Below are 26097 nucleotides of genomic sequence, written 5' to 3' on the forward strand. Positions count from 1 at the left end.
ATTTCCATTTGAATTTTTTGTTAAACTATTTATACTTTTTGCTGTCAGTTAATTTTTGCTGCGCTACAAATTGCAAAATAATTGAAAAATAATTATTTGTAACATTCATTCTATATTATACATAATTATAATTGTTTATGTATTGTAAATAATTTGCTTCTAGAAAATTGTACATGTCCTGTGTATATATTTTACATTCTCTATTTACTGAGAGAAACCGAATTACTCGGACGAAAATTTGTTCACTCCGCGCAGGTTTGGATGAAAATGACAAAAATGATTTACCCAATTATGGTTAATTTCACTTCGTGAAAATACGAAACGATTGTAACGACCTTACTTTCCGCGTACGGGCGATGGTCGGCCGGAGCACAAGGATGCGGGGGAGATCGCCAAGAGAACCAGACGTGTTTATATGGATATTAAATATAACAACGGTTTTATTCGAAAAGGAAAGATATTGACAATGCGCGCGGACAGACGTTATGAGTATATTTATAAATCTATACGTTCATACAGACGAAATGAGGATTACGCGTAATCTATAATTGGTTGACGCGCGGACGGTCGAAACAGATAACGGCAAATAATCAAGAACGTTCGGACAGACGAAACGGATAAAAAAAAAATACGCGCGGGCGGACAAGACAAAAATTGCGGATATGTACACGGACAGATGATTTTGAGACGAATTTCTCCGAACTCGGATTCCTGTTTACAAATCGTGCGCTCTATTGTTCGCTCTACCTTGCCGACGGTCGCGGCCGCGGCGACGTGCGCGCAGGCACAGCGGTGACGTAGTCGCGCGCGGTACAGCTGTATTTTAATGTTTTCTCGGATCGCGACGCGAAGTGGTTAACACCGCGGTGGTGTTACGGCGGTGGCAACGACTCACACCAAAAACACTTGGTAGAGGCGCGGAACTCCGCATCCTTAGTCATGAGTGGTTGCCGGGAGAAAGAGAACGGATGGTGGTTCTTCCGATGACCAAGATCTCTTGGTCGGAGCCCAAGTTCACTTGAGCCCGTGAATCGGTGGTCTAGGAGTTGGAACGCTAGTTATCAAGATCTCTTGATGGAAGCTAAGTTTGCTTGACTTCGGAGTTAACTCGGGAGACACACTTCTTTTCGGACGGAGAGGTTCGGATGAAAAGAAGCGATTTTCGGAGAAGCGGCAGCGCTTATACAGGGTGTCAAATGAAGTTCGCCCGTGGTCTCGTGGGTTGAAAGAGCAAGTGAAACTAAGCAGAAAAGTTCTGTCATCATTTTTCAATATTCGCAATAGTTACTGAGATAAAAATTAGTAAAGTCGGCGAATGAGCGCTCTCCCTACCCACTGCACGCGGGGACCGCCTGTCGGTCGCCAAATCATAGGCAGCCGCAGCAGACGGCGGTGAGAAGGGTAAGACAGCCATTGCTGCTTCTCCCTTCTCACCGCGTCGCCCGCCGCGACTGTCTATGGTTTGGCGATCGACAGGCGGTCCCCGCGTGCGGTGAGTAGGGAGTACTCGTTCATTTGCCGACTTTATTAATTTTTATCTCGGGAACTATTGCAAATATTGAAAAATGGTACAGGACTTTTCTGTTTAGTTTTACTTGCTCTATCAACCTACAAGACCACGGGCGAACTGTATCTGACACCCTGTATACCTGTATCTCGCGAGGAGGGAATGGTCGGGGAGCGGTCGGTATTTCGACGGAGATAGCATCCCTGCCACTCGAACTCGGCAGCGGCCGTCATTTCGGTCGCTTTTACGGCGCGTGCGTGCGGAGAGTTTCTCGACGTGCGGATGCGTTCCCGCACGCCACGCGTATATTTGACAGTATTTATTGGCGCTACGCGCCTCTTTTGCTGTTGGGTGGTCGGCCGGACAGCACGGAGCGGTGGACGGTCCGGAGGGGAGCGAAAAGGCGTTTTGTTACACGATTTGTGTGAGCAAGCTCGACACGAAACTTTGCAGTTCGAAAATATTACTCGGATGCTCTCATGTTATTTCATCCTTTTATTTATCGAATATTAAACAAAGAAAAATTGTATTTGGGAACCCTCAGATAATGTTTCCGAATATAACCTTACAGAAAATTAGTTGTTTCTGTTCATTGTCTGCTTTATTTCACATTTTCGACATGAAAGGTCCTCAGGCCTGCGCGAGCAAAGAAGGGAGCGTCCTAGTCGCCCTGTAGATGGAGCCTGCGCGGAGTGAACAAGTTTTCGTTCCAGCAATTTGGTTTATCATGTTAACTATCAAAAAATTTAATAACAAAAATAATAGATGTAAGAATTACACGATAGCCCTGTAAATATAAGGAAATTATGTAATTCCACAAAAAAATATATATTTAAAATAAACCAACTTTCCGTGCGCGGATAGGTTCGGCCGGCGCGGCGCAACGGAAAGTTCGAGAGAGAGTAAGGAAAGACGTTCAACTAATACCGCGGTTTTATAAATCTATGTAATGCCAATTTGTAGTAAAGAGATAACTGGACGATCAATTATTTGGAGGCGATAATACGTTACACTGGAAAGAACGCGGTGTGATACATATGTATATTTAGATCAACGCGGATATTTACAGTGCAATGGAGATACATATATTTAGATTGGGAATACTTACCGTGCGGTGGCTATATACAAGTGTGTCTTCAGCGCGAAGATCGGGAGCGTATCGGCCGAGTTGTTGCGGACCAAGTGGGCGCAGTTTTCGTATGCGGCCGGGACCGCGTAGTAGACGGGGCCTACTGCGCGGTATGCGGGCTAGCTCAGGTACCACATCGATAGGCGGATTGATTAGTGTCCACTGCATGAGCGACAAATTGATAGGAATCGGCCAAGTACGCTTGGCCCGAAATCTCGACACAGCGATTCCGATTTGTTTGTCGCAGTGGTAGAGGCTGGGAGATGCGTTGGTGAGCTTCGGGTAGTTCGGAACCGGATCAAGACGCATGGCCGTACTCGATTCCTCGGTCTCGCGGTGCGACAGAATATCAGGATGGTTTCAGAAGCTAAGAACGCTAGCCATGGCCAAGTTCTCATTCTTTGATCATTTGTTTCGAGCGGGAGCGAGTTGTCGTAGTGCAGCGGATAGACAGGATGCTGGCTGGCGACGGAACAACTTTCCTTGGAATAAATTCCTGGAATATATATCCAGCAATTGACCCGATCCGTTTTACGTTATTTTTTTTCGGCGATTACAAAGGGAGTCCTCGACATTTTACCTACCAATTTTAATAAAATTTTTAAGTGTGTAGTAATCACTCACACTTTTACTGTAGTAAAGCAGTTCGTTGTGGATTTGGCATTGTCAAGAAAATAAGGATTAAATATGTTCAGTACCTATAGTAGCGTTACAGAAGAGCGTCGAATCAGCGGTGTAACGTGGGACGTTACGAAAATCGTCATACTTGCAACAGTCTCCGAGTAAAATAGTTTTGTTATTGTTGTTTTGTCCCTCATAAGAAAGCTAAAAACTGTAACGTACTGTAAGGTACTATAGGTACTGAACATATTTAATCGTTATTTTCTTGAGAATGTCAAATATCCGCAACAAACTGCTTTACTATAGCAAAGGTGTGAGTGAATACTGCATACTCATAAAATTTTATTAAAATCAGTGGGTGAAATATTGATAGCTCCCCTTGTTAACGGCTAGAACGCTCGAGTAGAGAAGATCGTATGAGAGGGTTCCGTTAGCGTACGGTGCGATAGCGCAACATAAAATTTAAAGTAATTCCCGATAGCGCACCACATAGAAAGGCGCATTATCCCGATAACGCATAACAATAAAAGGCGCATTGTCCCGATAGCACACAATGCAAAAAGCACAGTTTCCCGATAGCGCACATCCCTTTAGCACAGAAATCGCATGATTGATCGATACGGAACCGACTGATACAAGATGGACCCATCCCCCCCTCCCCTCCCACCGTACGTGTGTGCATGCGCGGGCGGTTCTCAATCGTGCGGTGTCTAAAGAAATGTGTGCTATCGGGAAACAGCGTTTTTTGCATTGTATGCTGTCGGGACAATGCGCCTTTTATGTTGTGCGTTATTGGGACAACGCGTCTTTATGTATGGTACGTTATCGGGATGTGTGCTACCGAGAATAACTTCAAATTTTATGTTCGCTATCGGCCACCATGCTAACGGCACCCACTCGATCGCACTCTCCCCAGATTGCGCGTGCGAGGACTCGGCGCACTTCGTCTAGTGGTAACCACCGATAGGACTTACAAGGGAAGTCCTCTCGAAGTGTCACATCCCGATTTTAATGAAACTTTACACACATTTAGGTAACATAATTAGATGATTTTAGAAACTATCAGTTGCGACGCATATTCGGTTTCAAGGGGTGAAATCATCCCTTATGTGTATAGTGGTTTTCAGCTTTTTTCGTTATATCTCGGAAACTATTCGAGATATTAAAAAATGTTTTACACAAAAGATTTACAATAAAATTACCTCTATTTATTCACGTTAATAACATTTTTTAAAAATAGTTATTTAAACAAATTTTTTTAAATAATTTAATCTAAAAAAATATTATTGACAAGAATAAATGGAGGCCATTTTATCGTGAAACTTTTGTATGAAACATTTTTTTATATTTTGAATGGTTTTCGAGATATAGCGGGAAAAGCTAAAAATCGCTTTACACGTGAGGACTGATTTCACCCCTTAAAACCTATATTAGCAGCAACTTATATTTTCTAAAATCATCTAATTATGTATGTAAAATTTTATTAAAATCAAGGTGTGACACTTCGTTTCTTGGCAATAAAACTTTTAGAATTTTTTAAGAAAAGTATTAATTATTAAGAAAATGATAAAGTGCTATCATTTCCACACCACCTGCCATGAGGTAGATTAGCATGGCGCGCTTTTTTTATAGTGGGTTCCACCGTAGGCCTAATCCACTCTCTATTCCATTCTCTATTTTTTAATGCACGAATTCCAAATACCATCCTCATTCTCTTGAAAGATATATTATTATTACATAAAAATTCACCCACCTTTTATATGACAAAATATCTTTTATGTTATAATGCTACAAAGTAATAAAATTTTTTTATTTTAAATATGCACGAATTTTGATATTTCCATGGTATCAAGATGACTTACCGTGCCATATATTTCTTGTAATGTATGAGAACATTTTTTATTATAAACAGCGATGAATGTATTTATTATAAATATAAAAATGAAATTATTGTGTCCCGCTGACTTACAGTAGACGCAGAATCCCTTGATTCTGCAGATCTTCGCTGAATGGCCCGTTTTGCCGCAGGTGAAAAACGTCTCCGCCGTCTTCACCGTCTTTGTCGGAACGGGTTTCTTGTCAACTTCCGCTGTGACTGACGTGATCTCGTACATTTCATCGAGGGAGCAGTTGACGCTGTCGACCCTCAATGCCGTTGCCGTGGATCGGAGCGACTTATTGTCGATACCAGAAATCAACATGTGAATGGACGTCTTCTCCAAAAGATTTTATTCGCTCATCAACGCGAGGCAATCCATGGCGTAAGAATCCATGGAAGGATTCCTTTGATGGATTCCACTTTCGAGCCTTTAATTTTTCCAAGACGACATGGAATAACTTGTTCCATAATACTCCCCTTGGGTATTTTCATGCTTCTGACGGAATCTCGTCTATTCCCGTTGCTTTCTTCATCTTCAATCTGTTAACGGTCCTAAAATTTTTGATTCATCTATCCTGTCCTCTTCTTGTTCTTGTCTGTTCTCTCAATTTTGCCCACGCACTCCAATAGTATACCAAGGCGGATTTGAACTCAGGGATCTGAGAAGGGTACGGGGTAGGGCGGAAAGGTTTCACGGCGCGCGTCTTTGCCGTACTGACCGAGATGATGTCACGCGAAGAGAGGGAGGAACATTTCACGGCGCGTATTTTTGCCGTGCTAACTACATCTTGGAAGAGGTAATTCCACTTCACAGTGCTAATTATGGCATAGATGACATCACTTAAGGAAGAGCTCACTAAGGAAGAGCACAGACGCGCGTCTTTGCCGTACTGACCGAGATGATGTTACTGCTCTCTCGCTCCCTCCCATATACTCAGTCATATGTTGCGCTCTCCCCATACGCTTATCCTCTTGCTCGTACACGCTTTCAGGTGCTTGCTTGCACACCAATTGTTCTCTTTGTCATGCTGATTGCATCTTGGAGAGGGTGATGCCACCTCGCGGTGCTAGCATAGATGACGGAAGCGCACGTGCATTTGCTTTCTCGCTCCCTACTCAATATACTCACCCGTATATTGAGCTCTCACTCCCTCCCCATACGCTTGCCCTCTCGCTTGTACGCGTTTTATTATAATCTCATACGCGAATTTTAATTTTTTTATTTATTTTATATCATACGTTTTATCAAGAGTGGCAGTGTCTCACGACCGTTGCATATTAACCCTCTATGGGCCGAATTTTTGTTGTAAATATAAAAAAATTGATGAAACGGAAAATCAACAATTATAAACTTATATATGCAGATGAAAAAAAAATTTTTAGTTTAAACAATTTTATTACAATAAATTCACTGTGTGACTTTCAGCTAACAACGGCTTATAATATTTGCATTTCTGTGTATAAAAACTTAAGCGTGAAATTCTACAAAGCAATTTGCACTTGGCGTCGAACATAAATGTACATTGTATTTGGTACATTTTATTTTCGGAACTCTTTTACACTCGGGCTTTTTGCAGCGTCCTCTATTGTCCGAAAAAATTGGCCAATGTGCTACTTCATCTTTTCGCACGTTTTGTACTGGAAGTATTATACTATATTTGGTCTCCTTTTTTTCTTGTAATTGTTTATCTATGTCAGTTGAAACAGGACGCCCTCTTTTTTATGGATTCCTTTGTGTTCCTGACATAAACAGAATGCAATGTCAGTTTTAAATTTCAATAAAGTATGATATTGACGCCCGGGGCTTACAGAATGCGATGAACAGTCTTGCTTATATAACAGCCAAGCATTGACCACCGTTAAATCTAATAGATGAAACATTATGTGGTGGTACCACTTCCTTGATCAAAGTTTTATTCGATACGGTGCTATCAATAAGTCAACCAAATCTACTTCACCCATGTGTTGGTTGTATATTTTTACTATATTTGGACGTTGTACATCAATCATTCTTTTCAATTTTTTGTCCCATCGTTTTGCTATTGGTCTATTGGTTCTATTTCGCAAAATGTGCTCATCAAATGAACGGCCTTATCGTCGTACCACTTCACCGCATTTATAGTGACCCTGTCAATAGATGTAGAGAGTGCTTCATAACTTCTTCTGCCCTTAGTTTTCATGACTTTATTTGATGAAAACTCACAGTTTTTTAGTCGGTTTGACCGCACAGTTGCAACACTCTGAATTCTAAATTTTTTTAATTTAGTTACTAAAGGAACGGTTGAAAACCAATTCTCAAAACAGATTTTGTGAAATAATTGCTTGGGTACAATTTTTGATTAACGTAATACTACATTGCCACTACTTCCAACATCAGGTAATTTGTGATCATGTATCACTTTACCGGTGTAAATTTCAAAATTGTAAGTTAGTTCTGATGAATCGCACAACAAAAAGGCTTTGTAGCCTCATTTTTTAGGTTTTTTATACTGTTTTAGCCTGTGTCTTCTTTTGAATGGTATTATTTGTTCGTCAACACATAAGTGTTCAGACATTGAAATGCGATTAAAATTTTTAACCAATTTATCGAGAATGGGTCTTATTTTTTGTAAACTATCCGTAACATCTGAATTGTCTGTATTAGCCTATAAATTTCTACTAAAATGTATTTTGGATTTTATTTCTTTTTATCGCGTACGACTCACAGTATCGGCAACAGCAGACACTCTTGTCTCTGACTGCCAATACATATCAAATTTTGGTAACCTGTAAATAGACATAAAAAAAACAGCAAACAAAGAATTCGATTTTGTTTGCTGAAACAACTATGGGTTTTACTGGATCACATTGCAATTCATACGTATTGGTATAGTCAACTATATTACTTATAATTTCCGTGTCAAATAGTTTTCGAAAATAGGTTATAGGAGAATAAGGTTCTTCGGAGACATTAGGGCAATAATAATAGTTGTCATCGTCCTTTGCAAAGGCAATGACAACTATTATTATTTGTCTGGGATACTGGTTGCCAAACAATTCTTTGTGGTTCTAAATTTTCTTCGTCCGAGGATTGTGTATTACTAAATTCTTCGTCACTGTCAATAATATTTATTCGTCGTCGGGGAAATACTATTTGATCTTCATTGGACTCAGAATCTAATAATGAATCTTCACATCTATTACCACTAAGGCGTCTAATTTTAATTCCTCTTTTATTTTTATCTAATTTTGCATTCATATTTTGGGCATATAAATCTGAAAACAAGAGAAAGCACAAGCTTTATCTTAAATAGACCAAAATCTGTCATAATAGCCCACTGTAACCTCAAAGTTACTGTAAAAAAGGAAGTTTAATTTTGAGAGGAATGGTAGGAGTTGTCGGATGACCGGGTATAAAATAATTCGGTTCGAGAGGTCCTTGTTCGGTGGTAACTTTCGAATATATTTAGAGACACTGGTACAGGTTCACTAACACTTTTCGGATTAACGTTCGACTTTCGACGGACTATGCTATTCGCCTCGCTCGCTCGCTAGCTAGGACTTAAATCCTCGAACTTGGCCGCTGCTCCGGTATCATCGCTGTCCCCGCGGTTCCCCCTCTCTTTCTCCTAGCCCAACTTACATTTCGGCTATTTCCTACAGCGCGCCTGCTGGCTAGTGCCATCTGGCTGCGTTACGATATCTTATAGCATTCCTATTTCTTACAGCTTGGCCAGCCTGCATTTACATTCGTCTCGAATGTGTGTCGCCGAAACGCGTACATTTTAGGCATTGATTTTGTATGTCGGTCGATCACCGTCTTTTCTCTCGCTTATCACGCATATGTATATATACATCTTATTGTTCTTTTTTTTGTGCTTCTACCTTATGACGACAATGTTTCTACCTTTAGTGTGACTGATTTTTTGATGACTTATTCTACGTTGCCTTACTCTAAGTTACCGTCGCCTTACTACTAACTAATTTGTAACCCGTAACATTGATTTACATTAATTCTAATTAATGCTATCTTATGCAATTAACCCTAAGTATTTACATTTAAACTACGCGCTTATATTTTGATCCATAGCTTTATTTTGTCGGGCGATAGTACCGAGTTATACGGCCTTGGCGGAACATTGAGACCAGGTATCTCCTCAACCACGTACCTATTGTTTCTCAAAACTTTTGCGATGGCATATGGCCCTTTGTACTCCGGTTTTAGCTTGCGGCTTTCCTCGGTTATCGGTCGCGTATCATGACGAATTGATCCGTGTGATACGTGGTAGGTTTATCGTAATATTCCTTGTTGTATTGCCTTAATTTTTCCGTCGCCTTTTCAGCGTTACTTCGCGCGGTTTCTCGCTCCTCGTATAAGTTTCGGTCAATTTCCGTTAATTTATCTATTAGGCTTACTAAGGCTGCGTCGGAGTGTTCTCGCTGCTTGTATCCGAGTAGCAGCTTCGATGGGGTGCCTTGGATCCCCGAGTGCACGGTATTATTTATTACGTATTGAGCTCTGCTAAGTTTCGCTCTCCAGTGGGCTGGGTTGTCGATCAGTTTCTTAAGGGACGACTTAAAAAATCGATTGACCCTTTCTACTATGCCAATGGCCCACGGCAAAGCTACGGCTACTTTGCGTTGCTTGATTTTAAGTTTCTCTAGGAATCCGGCAAATTCGTTGGAGGTAAATGAGGTGCCTCTGTCCGTTACGATTTCTTTTGGTTTACCGAATGTTTGAAAGATAGATTTCAAATGCTTGAGTGCTTCTTTGCTTCCGGTCGACTTGACCGCAAATAGCCACGTGAAGCGTGTATAGGTGTCAACTGTTAACAGGATGTGTCTAAATTCCCTCTGTCTCTTCCAGCGGACCAAAATGATCCGCGTGTAAAATTTTGCATGGGCCTGCCGCGCCTGAGGTCACCTGCATTTCCCCCTCCCGCGAATGTGGGGATTTGTCTGCCATTAAGCAGATTACGCAATTTTCTATGTATTCTCGAATATGCTTCCTCATTGAGGAAAACCAGTACGTTTTGCATATACCATGGTGAGTTTTTTCCGCCCCGCAGTGGGCCATCTTATCATGATATATTCGGATTATGTTGTTCGTCATTGAGCTGGGCACGACGAAACGTGGACGATCCGAGTATAGTAGCCCGTCGATTAATTCGAACTTTTCGTTGTCGCGAAACTCGAGCTGTTCCATTATTTCCTTTAATTGTGAGTCCTGGAATTGTCTGACCTCGAGCTCTCTCTCGAGGGGCAGCACCTCCAGGTATCCTACCTGACGGCTCAGGGCGTCAACGGGCGTCATTTGTTTGCCCGCTCTGTGTATCCGTTTAAATTTGTAGTTCTGCAATTGAAGCGTCCAGCGCGCGATGCGAGGGTTCAGGTTGGCTTTGTTCACGGCATAGACAAGCGCGTTACAATCCGTAACCACCGTGAACTCAATGCCTGCAAGGTAAATGTGGAACCGCTCGATGGCCTTGACGATGGCCAACATTTCCAGCTCGAAGCTGTGATAGTTGGCTTCCGCTTTGTTAGTCGCCTGACTAAAGTAGGCTACTGGAAACCAACCATCGGAGCCCTGTTTTTGCAGCAAGATTGCGCTTAGCCCAACGGAGTTCGCGTCGGTGATGCAGCTGCGTCTCAGCTGCCGGGTTATAAATCCGGAAAATTGGATAGGTCGTCAGCTCCCTTTTTAACGTTTCGAACGCCTCCTCGCATTGCGCGTTGAACTCGAACTTCGACGTTTTCTTTAAAAGATTATATAACGGCTGTGCTTTAGTCGCAAAGTTCCTAATGAACTTTCTGAAGTAGCTGGTGAGCCCGAGGAACCGCTGTACCTCGAACTCGTTTTTCGGTTTTGCAAAATTCTTGATAGACTGAGTATGTCGGTCGCTGAATGTTATCTTGTCGTCGGCTAACACGTAACCGAGATACTCAATCCTCCGTCGTAGAAATTGGCACTTGCTATAATTTATCTCGAAATTATGTCTTTTCAATTCTAGCAGTACTTCTTTCAGAATTTTTAAATTTTAATCAACCGTGGTGGTGGCGATGAGGATATCGTCCATGTAGACGATAACCTCGTCGTTCCTTAAAGCGTTCCAGGATTTGTGCCAATCTCTTTTGGAACTCGGCCGGCGCCTCGCAGTATCCGAATGGCAATCTCGTGAACTCGAATTGACCGTCCGGCGTTGCAAATGAAAAATATTTGTAATGTTCCGGATTTTAATTTGTAGAAATCCGTCCCGAACATCGAGAAAAGATAATATAATTTTTCCCGCCAACCTGGCGATGCAGTCTTCAATCAGCGGGAAGGGAAAATTCTGCTTCACTACTCGATCGTTTAACGGCCGCAGGTCTACGCATAACCGCAGATTGCCATTCTTCTTCCGCACCGGCACGATCCGGGCGCAATACGGCGAAATGCTTTCTCGGATAATTCCTCGCGTCAGCAGGTCGTCCGTGATCTGCTGTATCTGCTTGCGCTCCGAATACGCGAATTTCCTAGGCGCGTACACGTATGTCGAGTCGTCTTTTAGTTTTACAGTTACAAAAATATTCGTCAGCGACGATCGAAGTCGGACTCTGCTCTATGTCGACTAGCATTTTTTTTAGCTCGCCGGTGACTTCGGCATTGAAGTCTGTCTCTATTTCGTCTAGGAAGCTATTTTCCGCGGCTTCCATTACTCCGATCTGCAGTAATTCCGCGGGAAAATCTTCTCGCCCTTCTTCGACCTTGTTTTTGTCCGGCTTATAAACCACCTCTATGCTCTGGTCGTTAAGGAAGTCACGACCTATTATCAAGTGCGCGCCTGTTCGACTCGTTTTCAAAATATTTAACTTCGCGTGGAATGCTTGTCCGGGCAACCGTTTGAACTCGATCGCTGGCTCATTATCGTGCCATATATTTCCACCGGCGTATCGTTTACCGCGTAGTATGTTTGCCTCACGGATTCGACCTTCGCATTCTCACTCCGGAAATATTTCGTGAACACGTCTTGCCTAACGAACGAGACCGGGCTGCCGGTATTTATAAGCGCAAACAATGAACACGCGTGCTGATTCAACGCGACAATTTTAATCGGCGCGCCATTTACGTACAGAGTTTTTAATCGACTCACGAGCGCTGCTACCGTTGTCTCATCTTCCACGGCTGTTACCGCCGATGCTGTGGATGACCCTGGTGCGCCCGCTGCCCTCTCCTTTTTCCTCTTCGGGCAGTCCGATTGGTAGTGACCCTTTTCTTTGCAGCCGAAGCAGGTCACCTCTCTCGATCTGCAGTCCTGAATGGCGTGGCCTTTCCTGCCGCAACCCTTGCACTGCTCCTTCGGCTTCACCGGCGCCTTTCTGCCGCCGTCGTTTCTCTCCGCGGCCTCCGCGGCCGCGGCGGTGATCCACGACATCTCCTCGAGGAAATCATCCACTGCTTCCACCTTCAGTACTGATGCCGTTCCTCGTAGTGATCGGCTGGCAATGCCTCCGATCAGGAGGTGTACGGTCTCCCTTTCTGATAATTCCAGGTCGTACATGAGCGCAAGCTTCTCCGTCGCGTACTCATGGAATGATTCCTTCTCATGGTTTCACCTCCTGGCCTCGACTTTTCTGAGCGCGAGGTAGTGGAGCGTTCTTCGTTCGAAGCGCTTTAAGATCGCTTCCTTGAACGTCTCCCAAGAGGCTAACATGAGACCTTTCCCATGGTCGTACCATTTTCTGGCCGACTTGGTGAGCCGGCCGGTGGCGGCCAGCAGCGTGACGTCATCAGGCGCTCTATGAATCTGCGCCACCTGCGTCACCCGTTGCACCCACAGCCGCACGTTGTCCTGCTCCGTTCCGGCAAACTCCGGGATTTGCGGCGATAGCAGCTGCACTGCCTGCCCCGGATTCGCCGTTGACACCGCTGTCGCTCGTGAGGATATCCGGCTGCCGCTCGTCTGACGGCTAGCACGCGGCTCCTCACCGATCTCTGCTATCGGGGGAGTCCCCGAGATTCTTGTCCCGCCCGCAATGGTGAGCATCAATTGCTGCAACATCTGGGCCTGCTGTTGCATCTGGGCTTGCATCAGGGCGAGCACTTGCGCCAGCTCGGCCGGCCGCGCATTCTGATTCGCGGTGGGGCCTTGCCCGTCGCCCGCGGCGGCACTCCATGTACCCCGCGCCGAACTCTGGCAAGGGCTGATCTACGGATTCGGCTACTGCCGGCCACCGAGAGTCCGTCCCTCGACTCGCGTCTCGCCAAACGCGCCGATATTGCTGCGAGCAATTCTTCGCGACTCTCTGTCGCGGTTAGCCCAAGAGCTTGCGCTTCTGCCCTTAATCGCTCCAGTTCTTCGTCGAGCACTCTGCCAACGTTCGCCTCGGGATCCCATCTTCTTTGGGAATATCGCCAGACGACCCTTGTCCCGCCCTTTTACTAGCGTTGGTCGCTCGTGGCATCTTCTCGATCTTCCTTCACTTCCTTTTCGCGCGGGAACCGTTACGCTTGAACGCGCGATCACGTACCGCCCTACGCGCGGTCACGCGTGTACCTCGTGGCCACTCTCGCCGTTGGGCGCGGTTGCCGGCTGCGCGTTATTCTGCAACGCGGATCTCCTCTCAAATTCGCTAATTGCGCTTAGCCACGACTGCTCCGAATCGCGGTAAAATATTCCGGCTACCACGCGGATTGCTCTGAACGCGAGATTACTCCGGACTTACTCCCGCCCGTTACGCAAACTTTGCACGGTCCGACCGCGCTGAGGATACGCACTCGATCCTACTTCTGAGCTGTAAAAAAGGAGGAATAATTTTGAGAGGAATGGTAGGAATTGTCGGATGACCGGGTATAAAATAATTTGGTTCGAGAGGTCCTTGTTCGGTGGTAACTTTCGAGTATATTTAGAGACACTGGCACAGGTTCACTAACACTTTTCGGATTAACGTTCGACTTTCGACGGACTATGCTATTCGCCTCGCTCGCTCGCTAGCTAGGACTCAAATCCTCGAACCTGGCCGCTGCTCCGGTATCATCGCTGTCCCCGCGGTTTCCCCTCTCTTTCTCCTAGCCCAACTTACATTTCGGCTATTTCCTACAGCGCGCCTGCTGGCTAGTGCCATCTGGCTGCGTTACGATATCTTATAACATTCCTATTTCTTACAGTTACAGTTAATCATAAAAAAATAGTAACAAAATGATAATTGAAATGCAAACAAATAAATTGTTATTAATATACAAACCCAGAGCTATGATATACATTATTTTTTGTTTAGTAAACACCGATAAATAATAACAATTGTAACAAATGCTTTCGCTTGCTTCTACTGCAGACAGTTTGCACAGCACTTGTTTTGTTACTTTAGATTAATGGCACTAACAACCATCATGAATATTGGTATTGGTTGTCTTGAAGACATAGAATTAAGATGTATACGCTATCTCGTGAAAAATACTAAAATTATTTGATAAAATGTCAATAAATTAGCATGTAACCTGAAAGTTACAGAGGCCCATAGAGGTTAAACACTTTTTACAACATAATCACACTATTGAACATGCATCATATGTCTATTGAACTGATATCAAACATCTATTATACGTCTACCGTGCGTCTACCATTCGTCTGTCGTACGTCTATCATATATCTGTCGTACGTCTACCATACGTCTATCGTACATCTACCATACATTGTACTACAAACGATCAAGTGTAATACGTTAGACGTTTGATAATAGTATGATTGACACCCAATGTTATCAATCACACCCGTTCTTATTTCTAAGGTGTTCTCAGGAGTGGGACAAGAATAGGTAAAATAATAACATGCATAAATGTAATATATTTATTTTTTTTAATTTCATTTATTTTAAAAGAAATACACAGAAATGGTTATAATAAAAAAATTATTTATTTATTTTTAATATACACAAATAATTTTAATTGTCTTTATTGAATAAATTTTGTTTCTTATTTATTTTTAATAAATTTATTTTATATTTTTGATGCAGCGGACGCTGTGATGTAGTGTGGCGATGCATCATCCGCCTCATTCTCCTTTCCCATATGCGTTGTTTATCCTCGCTCGCTAGCTCTCTCGTGTTCTCCCGTGACTTATCTTATATCTCGCACGCGTTCTTATTTCTAAGGTGTTCTCAGGAGTGAAAGAGAATAGGGAAAATAATAATAATATGCTTGAATGTAATATATTTATTTTTTTCATATTATTTATTTTTTAAAAGGAATACATAAAAATGGTTCTAATAAAAAATAATTTATTAGGAGTATAAATAAGTTTTCGCCGTTTCACAAAAAATGGCGCCACTAGTATGTTATGGTTGAAATTGTCTGTTGTAAAACGTTATATCGTAAGGTTGGACATCTGGCAACAACATAACCTTAAATTATTAGCGATTTTGTATCAGCATCATATATCTTTTTTCGTGCGAAAATGTCGAGTTTTGAGCCGAATAAGCGTCATTTGCGGGAGCTTTTGATTTACTTCTTTAATTTGAAGAAATCTGCAGCCGAGGCGTATCGATTGCTGGTAGAAGCATATGGTGAGGTTGCCTTAAGTGAGAGAAGTTGCCGTGAGTGGTTTCACAAGTTTAAGAACGGTGAATTTGACGTCGAAGACAAAGAACGTAGCGGAAGGCCGAAAGTGTACGACGCGGAATTGGAAACATTATTAGATGAAGATTCGTGCCAAACGCAAGAAGCACTTGCACTTACATTAGGAGTGACTCAACCAGCAATTTCACATCGCTTAAAATCATTGGGAATGATTCAAAAACAAGGAAACTGGGTTCCATATGAACTGAAGCCGAGAAACGTTGAACGCCGATTTTTCACATGTGAAATGCTGCTTGCCAGGCAAGCAAAGGGTTTTTTGCATCGTATAGTCACTGGTGATGAAAAATGAATCCACTACGATAACCCAAAGAAGAAGAAATCATGGGGACCATCTAGCCATGCTTCAACATCGACAGCCAAGCCGAACATTCATGGAAAAAAGCTCATGTTGTGTATTTGGTGAGATCAACTTGGTGTCGTGTATTATGAGTTGCTCAAACCGAATGAAACCATTACTGGGGCTCTCTATCGAACACAATTGATGAGATTGAGCCGAGTACTCAAGGAAAAACGTGCCCACTACTACTCCAGACACGACAAAGTTATTCTTCTGTATGATAATGCTCGTCCACATGTTGCGGCGCCGGTCAAAACCTACCTGGAAACACTCAATTGGGAAGTTTTACCTCACCCGCCGTATTCACCAGACATTGCTCCTTCTGATTACTACCTGTTTCGATCGATGGCGCATAGCCTGTCTGAGCAACACTTCACATCATATGAAGATACAAAAAATTGGGTCGATTTGTGGATAGCTTCAAAAGATGAAGCATTCTTCCGATGCGGTATCCGTATGATGCCAGAAAGATGGAAAAAAGTAGTGGCTAGCGATGGACAATACTTCGAATAAAACATTAGGTACCGTTCTTTCACAATAAATGCCCAATTTTTGATAAAAAACGGCGGAAACTTATTTATACTCCTAATATTTATTTATTTTTAATCTACACAAATAATTTTATTTGTTTTCATTGGATAAATTTCTTATTTATTTTTAATAATTACATAGGTCTCTTATTATATAAGTTTATTAGCTTCTTATTTATTTTTAATAAGTATATACAAATAATTTTAATTATTTTCATTAAATAAATTATTTAAACAAAAAATATCTGGTTTGCCATAATAGTAGTAAAACCACCATCCATGTAACGTTGATAATTTGCACCATAAGAAGTCCAGTTCATCTTTAGGTTTTCTTAGTTCTTTTTTAAGTTTTATTATTTTGTATATTTATCAAACTTACTACCTCGAGGTCTTCGATTCATAGTTTCTGTGGATTCAAAATATATAAAGTAATTAACAATTTAAATACCAAAAGAAAATATATACATATATACCTGCGGTTCATCAAACAGCAATTATGTCTCCCGACGAATCTGAAGCTCCCGTAGTTCGATATATAACGCTTTACTATTTTTTGTCAGCAACCATTTAGGAGGGATGCGTCTCACAATGCGTATGATGTTGCTGTTTTATCTCCATTCTGTAAAAAATAAGAAAATATATTATTAATCAAAATTACACATGTGTACTCATATGCACACAGTTATACATGGACATACCGTTTGTGAGGTCCCATCTGTCACTCTTATTTTAATGTTTTTTTCTGTATCATTTACTTTTATTGTAAAATTCTAGAAAGATAAAAGAAGCATTATAAAGTGTAATATAGACGCAATATATAAATATCATAAAACAATACCTGTGCTGGTATATATGTTAGCAATATTTCTCTGCGAAGAGACACCTGGTTTACAATTTTTTCAGTTCCAACTCTAATGTGCTGTAAGATATAAAATTTTATTTAATAAAATATTAAAAATATATGTATTCTAGTGGCAAAAAATATACTTATTCCATTACATGGGTGTTTTATTCGTAAGTATGCCAGTTTTGTTCGTGAGACAATTTTTTAAACTATGCACACGAGAGACAAACGACAGTCCAACCCATATGACTGATGCTAAGAAGCGCAGCCTATCATTTTATAGTACAAAATATATGTGATTTATCTACGAGATGTTAAATCCCACAGTCAAAAACCTCTGATAATAGTAATCTAATACTTACTGCAACATCTTACAACTGAATTCATGGTAGCAAAAGAAACTCAAGTCATTGTCACAGCTGTGACAATGCTGTACCGCACTAAATCGCTATTGGCAATCGTTTGCTAAGAATAGGGAAATAACCAAAAGTTCAATTTCAATTTCAATTTATACATTATTATTATTATTTCAAATTTTTGCATAACTGATTATAACATTTTATTTGTCATTTAACATATCACATGGAATATTCACATTTGCATAACATGATTATAACATTTTATTTGTCATTTAGCGAATCGTATGAAATATTGTTTGAAGCATAAGCTATTAATTCACATTCAATATGTGAACTTTTATCATAAATTTTGCGCACAATATTTACTACATCGTTTTTATTAGTGATGCAATTCTGACGTAAATAAATTGTTTATATTTTTCAGTAACATTTTTCATATTCTGACACAGTGTGAAATATACATATTCGATGCAATGCTCGATTCAAACATAAATGATACAGTTGCCGGCTTCATGCAAATATAATTATTGTGCAATGTTAATTTTATAATATTTTCTCCACGCAGTTTAATCTGTTGCACAATCAATTCGTGAATTTATAATGATGTCATTTTTGACTGCATAAGTCCCTAGATGTCCATGCGTTTCTCAACCAATATTTTATAAGGCAGAACAATTTGATTTCCACGTTTGTCACCCAATTCCACATAGGATAGATTCTGCGTTGATGATTCCGATATCCAACCATTTGTAAGATGTAGGAGTTAGTGCAAACCTTCTACTCAAAATGTGTATCGTGGCGGCATTCTGTAAATAAGTATACAGATTAATGAAATAAAACAAAAATTATTAAAAAATATTAATGTGTCGTGGTGTTAGGGATTTATGAGAAACAAAATGTGAAAAAATATATAATAATTATAGATACTAACGATTTCTCACATACTTCGGTTTGGATCAGAACATCGTAATTCAATATTTTTTTCCGCGTGTTTTCGTGAGATGTTCTCTGAGTGATTGATGAGTGTGGCAGTGTCTTGTAAATAAGAAATACGTATATGTAGAAACAAAAAATATGAAAAATGTAATTTAAAAAATGTATAAAAAATGTATAGATACTTACGATTTCTCGCATGCTTCGCTCTGAATTTGACTGAATAGGAACGTAGTTCGCCATTTTTCTCGTATTTTTCAAGAGTCTGCTAACAATAAGCAACTAATAAGAGTAACGTTTTCAGAGTTTTTTTTTTATTTTGTAATCCTCACCACCATATCAACATCAAATGAGGAAATCACATATTTTATGATGAGACTACATATTCAAAACACAAATCTTGCAAGCATTGACAGATGTGATGAAATCACAAGATAGTAAAACTCAGTTTGTAACGGTACGTGGTTTCGATGAGTGACGGTGTGGTGCGGGAATTCCGGGATCGGTCCGGATAAGGCTCGTCGGTTGGTCAGGTGTCCGTAATGATCATACTCAGAGTTTAGAGCAGAAAAAAGAAGATAATTTATTCAGAAAATAAATGGTAGTCGTTGACAAGATAATAAGCGTGATATAAAAGAGTTCGATATGTTAACAGAAAAAGAGAGAGAGAGAGCGGTTCGCAGAACTAAACAATGATTACGAATCCGATGCGCAACGGAGTTACTTATTGTTAGGGATAACGCGCGAACGGAAACTAAAGACGCATGCATAATCGGCAGTAATACTTCGCATATAAAATCAAACAAAAGAACTTTCTCAAATGCTTAGGCTAGAATAATTCGCGGTAAAATACGGATCGGTAGATTACGCGGGCTACTCGCCCGTACGGTCGGGGAGTCGCGGGGCGTGACGAGATTGGCTAGCGCGGTCGTCTAAGCGCGTGCGTGTGGGGCACCGTGAGTGCGGGCCGTTGCCGGCGCGTTCGCCTTCGCGATTTGCGATTTGCCTCGTGCAAATGGGCACTTGATCGATAGGACGCGGATGCCCTGCCGATGTCTAGGTTACGAAATTCGACTCGGTATTCGCGTGGCGATTAAGATACTCGAGGACGATGGTTAGTCGAGAATGCTCGGCCGGTGTTAGTGACGAGAATGCTTGTCGAGGATATTGAAGTCGACTGGTTGAGAATACTCGGCCGAGGATAACGACGGGAATGCCCGTTGAGGAACTGGAGATCGACGAGTATGCTCGTCTTTGGGAGAGATCGAGGATGCTCGGTCGCCTAGACAGGTCGGAGAGTTGGACGGATCTGGATTCTGCGTTCCTACTGCCGGCTTATATATCCGAACGCGCGGTTGGGCGAGCCAATCTGCGCGCTTGGTCGGCCAAGCCGGAGTGGGAGCGTTGTGGAACGCCACGGTCGGCGCGCGTGTCGCCGCGTGGTCGCGCCGCGAGGTTAGGTTAGGTTAGGTTAGGTTAGGCTATGCGTGCACGTGGCCTTTTGCCACGCTTGGTGCTCGGTGTTCGGTGTTTGGTGGACGGAACGGTGGCGCGCGGACGGTGGAGGGGCGTATCGTTACAAGTTTAGATACGTTTGAATATAATTTAATATTATAATGAAATCATGTAGTACTGTAGTTTTGCATTTTCAGCGTAAAAGTAAGCGCCGGTGTACAGCAGCTGCGATGATATCACAGACGCTGATATCGCAGATCTGTAAAAATTAATTTAGACACGTTTGAATTTAATTTTATATTACAGTAAAATCATGGAGCGTCACTTTTATATGAGCGTCTGTTGTGACATGTTTGAAAGTAATTTGATATCACGATGAGATTATTTAATAATCTTACAAAGTCGGTGATGTCAAATATACATGTGAATCTTGCAAGCATCGATTTGTGGCAGCTGTGGAGACTTTAAACACGTATCAAATGATATACTGTGAATAATATTTAAATATATAAAAGTGATGGTGTCATTATAAAATGACAAGATCGCGATGCATCAGTCTACGTAGTCAAGCACATTGTAAAATATGGAGCAAACGGAGCGTGATTTGGTGGAGCAATCCATCCAATGGAATACACATGAAGAGTATACGACGTGGCAGCAACGTTGTCTCGTGTTCATTGAATCGTTGGACGAACGCAGCCATAGTAAACATCTACGATTGTTAATCGGTGGGAGAAAATCTGTGATCGCTTGTATCACGTGACTAGAAGATTTGAAACAAGTGGTGCATGGGCGGTTCGTGCAAATGGTCGCTAGATACAGTGCAGGACTCCGATGGCGTGAGATAGATACAGTGGGCTTGTTTTCTATTCCTGCACTAGACTGCACTGGAACGTTCCTTCTTGCTTTCGCTAACTTTCAAACATCTATCTTTTTCCTTTTAAGGGAAGAAGCCGGTCTAGAATTTTGAAAAAATCGAAAATTTGTTTTTTAAAAGGTACTTTAGGGTCTTAAAAATAACATACCAAAAGATGGATGCCGGAAAAAATGTGTAAATGCCCAAATGCGGCAGCACTCAGGTATGCCCCGAGCGCCTTTTATGATCCCGGCGCGCGCTGTAATTTTTGGAAGCAATTCATCTATGCGCGCTGAAGTGTTCGAAGATATAAAGCCGATATACGAAAGACTTACGTCGGACGATCTTCTCTCGTTATATCAGAGGCTACACGCCAAACGAGAGTTTCAACTCAACTGTGTTGGCGATGGCTCCGAAAACTATGAATTCTGGCAAAGTGATAGTGGATATTGCTACAAGTATTGCTTCATGTGTCTTCAACGATGGACTAAGATCAATTTTGCACATATTCGATGTCATGAAGATGAAAATTGGACCAAACAGTTACAATGTGTGCACGAAGATAGATGCAAACCGTATCAAGAAAGCGGAACAATCACTCAGTGTCGGCGCAAAAGAAGCCCGGATGCAATTGAAAGCTTTCCGAAAGGAAAAAGAAGCCGAAGAGGTTGATGTAGAAGGACAATTATACGGCGCAGGCATTGCAGATTAAAGATATATACGAATTTAATATAATTTTATAGTACTTAAAACTTTAAACGCGTTTTTCTCGAAATCACTTTTTTTGAACTGGCCGAAGACATTATTCGAGGAAATTTTCACCGATCCATACGAAATTTTGACAGTACATTCGAAATACCTTTCTCTGGAGACGTACGTAGGATTTTTTTAAATATTGCATAGTTTTTTGGTAATCAACAATTTTATATCGTTTTTTATAGTGAAAATTTTAACTTTTTGTTCAAACGTGCACCATTTCGCGAAAAAACAAAATATCGAAAAAATCCTACGTACGTCTTTTGCTATTGATATATAGAAACTAAAAAAATTTTATTTTTTGTTCCAGGACCAAAATTAAGGAGGTTACGTCTTCGGCCATGGACCCACTGAAAAAAAAGGCGTCTTTGGAGAAATGCTGGACAGCCGCCATTTTGAAATAATTAATATGAAATTTGTATTTGTACTTTAAAACCTATATTATAAAACCTATTTCACAGATTTTCGGTTGATCCTTTTGTTGAGTCACAAAAAATTTATAAAATATGCCCATTTTTTCGCGCTCTAAACCAGCTTCCCCCCTTAAGTGTATACTAATTCAGAGAGTTCAGGAACAGAAAACAAACGGAGTTTTTGATAGTCGTATACTGACTGGTGCTGTGATCAATTTCAAACACATTGAACCGTATCAATTTTTGGACGATGCGCGGGAAATTGTGCTTGAGCACGTGCAAAATGTTATGGAGAGACATGGCAACACAAAGATAAACATTATTTTTAATGGTGAATTTGTCGCAGGTAACGATAAACGCGGGAATAAGTGTATCACGACGAAAAATTATGAACTCTTTCAATGCTCCGATTTGCATGAGTGGTACCAGTTACACGTCATCAAGATAATTCTAGCATTACTGGAAGAATTCCAAGAACACGATAGCGGATAGGCGTTGTCACGTATGCTAAATTTAACAGTAAATATAAAAAATATAACCCTTTACATGCAGGATGCAACATCCAGTTACCGAGTAAAATTATAATGAAGAGATCAGAGATTAATGTAAAATTAAATGACAATGCATGTTTTGTCAGTAGTGGCCAGTTTGCATTCTGTCGAAAGAAATACAGATCGAGAATCTTCGTATCCACATTATTCTACAATATTAAATCTGAAAGGCATTGAGTTTCCAATGACATTGCTACAAATTACAAAGTTTGAAATGGGCGGATCCCGATAGCACACCACCATTCATAGCAGCCGATGCTTAGAGTTTTTTCGTTGGTTGGGTTAGATAAGTAAAGATGATTGGTTGGTGGGCTATCGCACCGTGCGCTATCGGATCCCGTCCGTTTGAAATTCTCAACAAAATCTTCATCAATTTATACTGCATTGAGGAGAAGAAACTATCGATTCTTCCTATATGACTCATTGAACAAAAAATGGACAAACATGTAACTCTGCTGTACATGCAGGATGACAATGTGAGACATTTCGCGTTGATAAAGAATATGTCCTGTGAGTCTTACAACTCAGTAAGAAAAAGAATAAGAAATTTTTTTGTGATTGATATGTATATACGATATGTATATACTCGTATTTTAGAAAATACAAAATATGTATGTACACACACACACACACACACGCACGCACATATTTTGTGTGTATGTGTACACATACATACATACATATTGTAATGACCTGACTTTTCCGCGCACGGGGCGGCGTGACTTCGGCGAACGAGGACGCGGAGAAGTCGCCAAGAGAACTAGACGTTTGTTGATGGTGAACAAAGCGTGGCTTATTTCGAGTGCGATATAATACAAAGTAGTAGCGTCCTGGACGCGGCGTGCGGACGGACAAATGGCGGTGACGCTCGGACGGACGCAATGAGAACTTATTTCTACGCGCGGACGGACAACGGAATTATAATGCGCGGACGAACGAGCGGAAATAGAACGCGCAGATGGACGGACGGAAAATAGAACGCGGATGCCGAAAACGGAAATTATTGAACGCGGTATTTACAGATTGCGGTGTTATATACAAGCGAGGGATTCCGAGCCGTTTCTCTGAATTCGGAATCCCTGTTTACGCGACGGTGTCGTGGCCTTGCTGAAGGCAGCGGCCGAAGACGTCGCGCGCGCGGTACAGCTGTACTCGAGTTCGAAACGGTCGCGACACGCTGCGGTTAATACCGCCATGTTGTGCGGCGGTGGCGATCGACTCACGCCAAGATCACTTGGTCGATGCCGAGCAGGAAAAGCGGATCGGGAATGCTCCGACTACCAGGATCTTCCGGTGGAGCCCAAGATTTACTTAGCCCGTAAGTCGGCGGTCTAGGAGACGGACGGCTAGTCGCCAAGATCTCTTGGCAGAAGCTAAGATCGCTTAACTTCAGGTTAGCGCTAGGAGACACTCCTTTGCGGACGGAAATTCGGACAGAAAGAAGCCTCGACTGTAGAAGCGGTGGCTCTTATATAGTCGAGTCTCGAGGGCAGGGACGGTGCGGTAACGGAGGGGGAATCCCTGCCGCTCGAGATCGGCAGCGACCGCCACTTCGGTCGCTTCTCGAGCGCGTGCGTGCAAAGATTGCCTTGACGCGCGGATGCGTATTCGCGCTACGCCGGTTTGAAAGTCTTATAGGCGCTGTGCGCCGGTTTTTCGCTGTTTGGCGGTTGTTCGGCCAGACAGCCTGGAACGGTGAACGGTCCGAGGAGGGAGCGGAAAGGCGGTTTGTTACAATTTTATTTATTTGCTGCTTATTTTTATGTTAAATCGGGTTCCTCGTCGAGCGTCGCCAAGAAACAGCAGTGGCGAGGGATGTCGACCGCAGCAGTGCTAGGCCCGGACGAGTTTTCGCAGATCTACGGAACGGAGGAGAGGCTGTGTCGTCATCGAGATGACCCTTCTAAGTGTTGTGTAAAGCCACGAGCTGCCCGTGCCGACTCGCTCGTGTTCTGAGGTGGAGCCATTGTTAGTGTGCAAGCGCGTCCGCCGCGTGGCGATTAAACGCACTTTTTTCGTGTTTAGCGGGCAATCCACCTCAAGCACAAGACGTTGTTGAGCCATCTCGTTGTCAGCTGCCGCGTTTTGTATTAGCTATCCTGCAGTAGAAACTTGCGGACGACCGACTTCGCGGGAAGCCGCAAAAGGGAGGGTTCCGATAGCGCACATCCCGATAGTCCACCAACCAATCATCTTGACTTATCTAACCCAACTTACGGAAAATCTCTAGGCATCTGTCATTGTGAGTGGTTTGTGTGCTATCGGGATGTGCGCTATCGGGACTCGCCGGCCGCAAAGCCCTCGCGCACGTGCGCAAATCGTGCCGCGGTTGTGATCGCACGACCGCACAGTGGTCACTTTTGTCGATCTGAGTGAGCGAAATTATTTTATTTGATAAAACGTGTAATTAATGCTTGGAAAATTTTATTAAAGGACAGAAAATTAATTTTAATGAATACACATTATAAATTTTTAAGAATATATTGCTGAAAAATAGCTAAAATATAAAATAAAACCAAATTTTACAAAGCATTAGTCATATATTTGCTTTTGATGATGCAAATAAAGAAACGTATCATACAGACTAACAAATGCAAAAAATAAATAAATGAAGGAATTTTTTAATGCAATTTGAATGTAATAAAATAATAAGGTAATTCTATAAGGTACATTGAGAGATAAATCAAAAAGAAGAAAAAAAGCATGTTTTACTCATTGTTATCGCTACTATCACAAGATTCACTTTCATTACTACTATTTAATGAATTTCTATCGACACATTTGATCATTTTCATAGCTTCTAATGGCAAAGTGTTACTTTTCTTAGGTTGTGATATTTGAAAGCTACTAATTACTGGGTCAGATGATATAAGCAACATATGCATCATGTCTTCGAGTGTCTGCTGCCGAGAGAACTTCCGCGAAAAGAATTCTCTGTATTGCTTCGCGTCTTTATGCCGTGATTCTTGTACTTCTTCGGACATTTGTCCAATTGGTAGAACTGATTTATTAATCAGATCTGCGCCATGAATTAGTACTCTATGTAAACTCTGTGGCATGTAATACCAAGGATACAAGCTGATGTAGATCTTTGCAGTATCTATACAATAAGATTTAAATAACGTGCTGTCTACTTCGAAACCACAGGAAATAGTAATTAATACGACACTCATTCGTCTTATAAATTCTTCATTTATTCCTGTGATTTTAGAAGCCAATTCGGGATTTCTGAAAAAACGTCTCGCTGTATTACCGTCGTTTGTCGTTCCAAAACCTGGCTTAGGCATATCAACTAGAAGACCCATGTGTCGATGAAATTTTTCTTGTATCTCCTTC

The 26097-nt window shown here is 41.7% G+C and overlaps 1 protein-coding gene across 1 annotated transcript in view; it reads right to left on the bottom strand.

Moving 5' to 3' along the window:
* Nucleotides 1-26097, bottom strand: part of LOC105203969 (tRNA-dihydrouridine(20) synthase [NAD(P)+]-like) — a 523658-nt gene that overhangs the window by 182047 nt on the left and 315514 nt on the right. The gene's annotated exons all lie outside the window — the stretch shown is intronic.

Source organism: Solenopsis invicta, chromosome 8, assembly GCF_016802725.1.
Source record: "Solenopsis invicta isolate M01_SB chromosome 8, UNIL_Sinv_3.0, whole genome shotgun sequence".
NCBI lineage: Eukaryota > Metazoa > Arthropoda > Insecta > Hymenoptera > Formicidae > Solenopsis > Solenopsis invicta.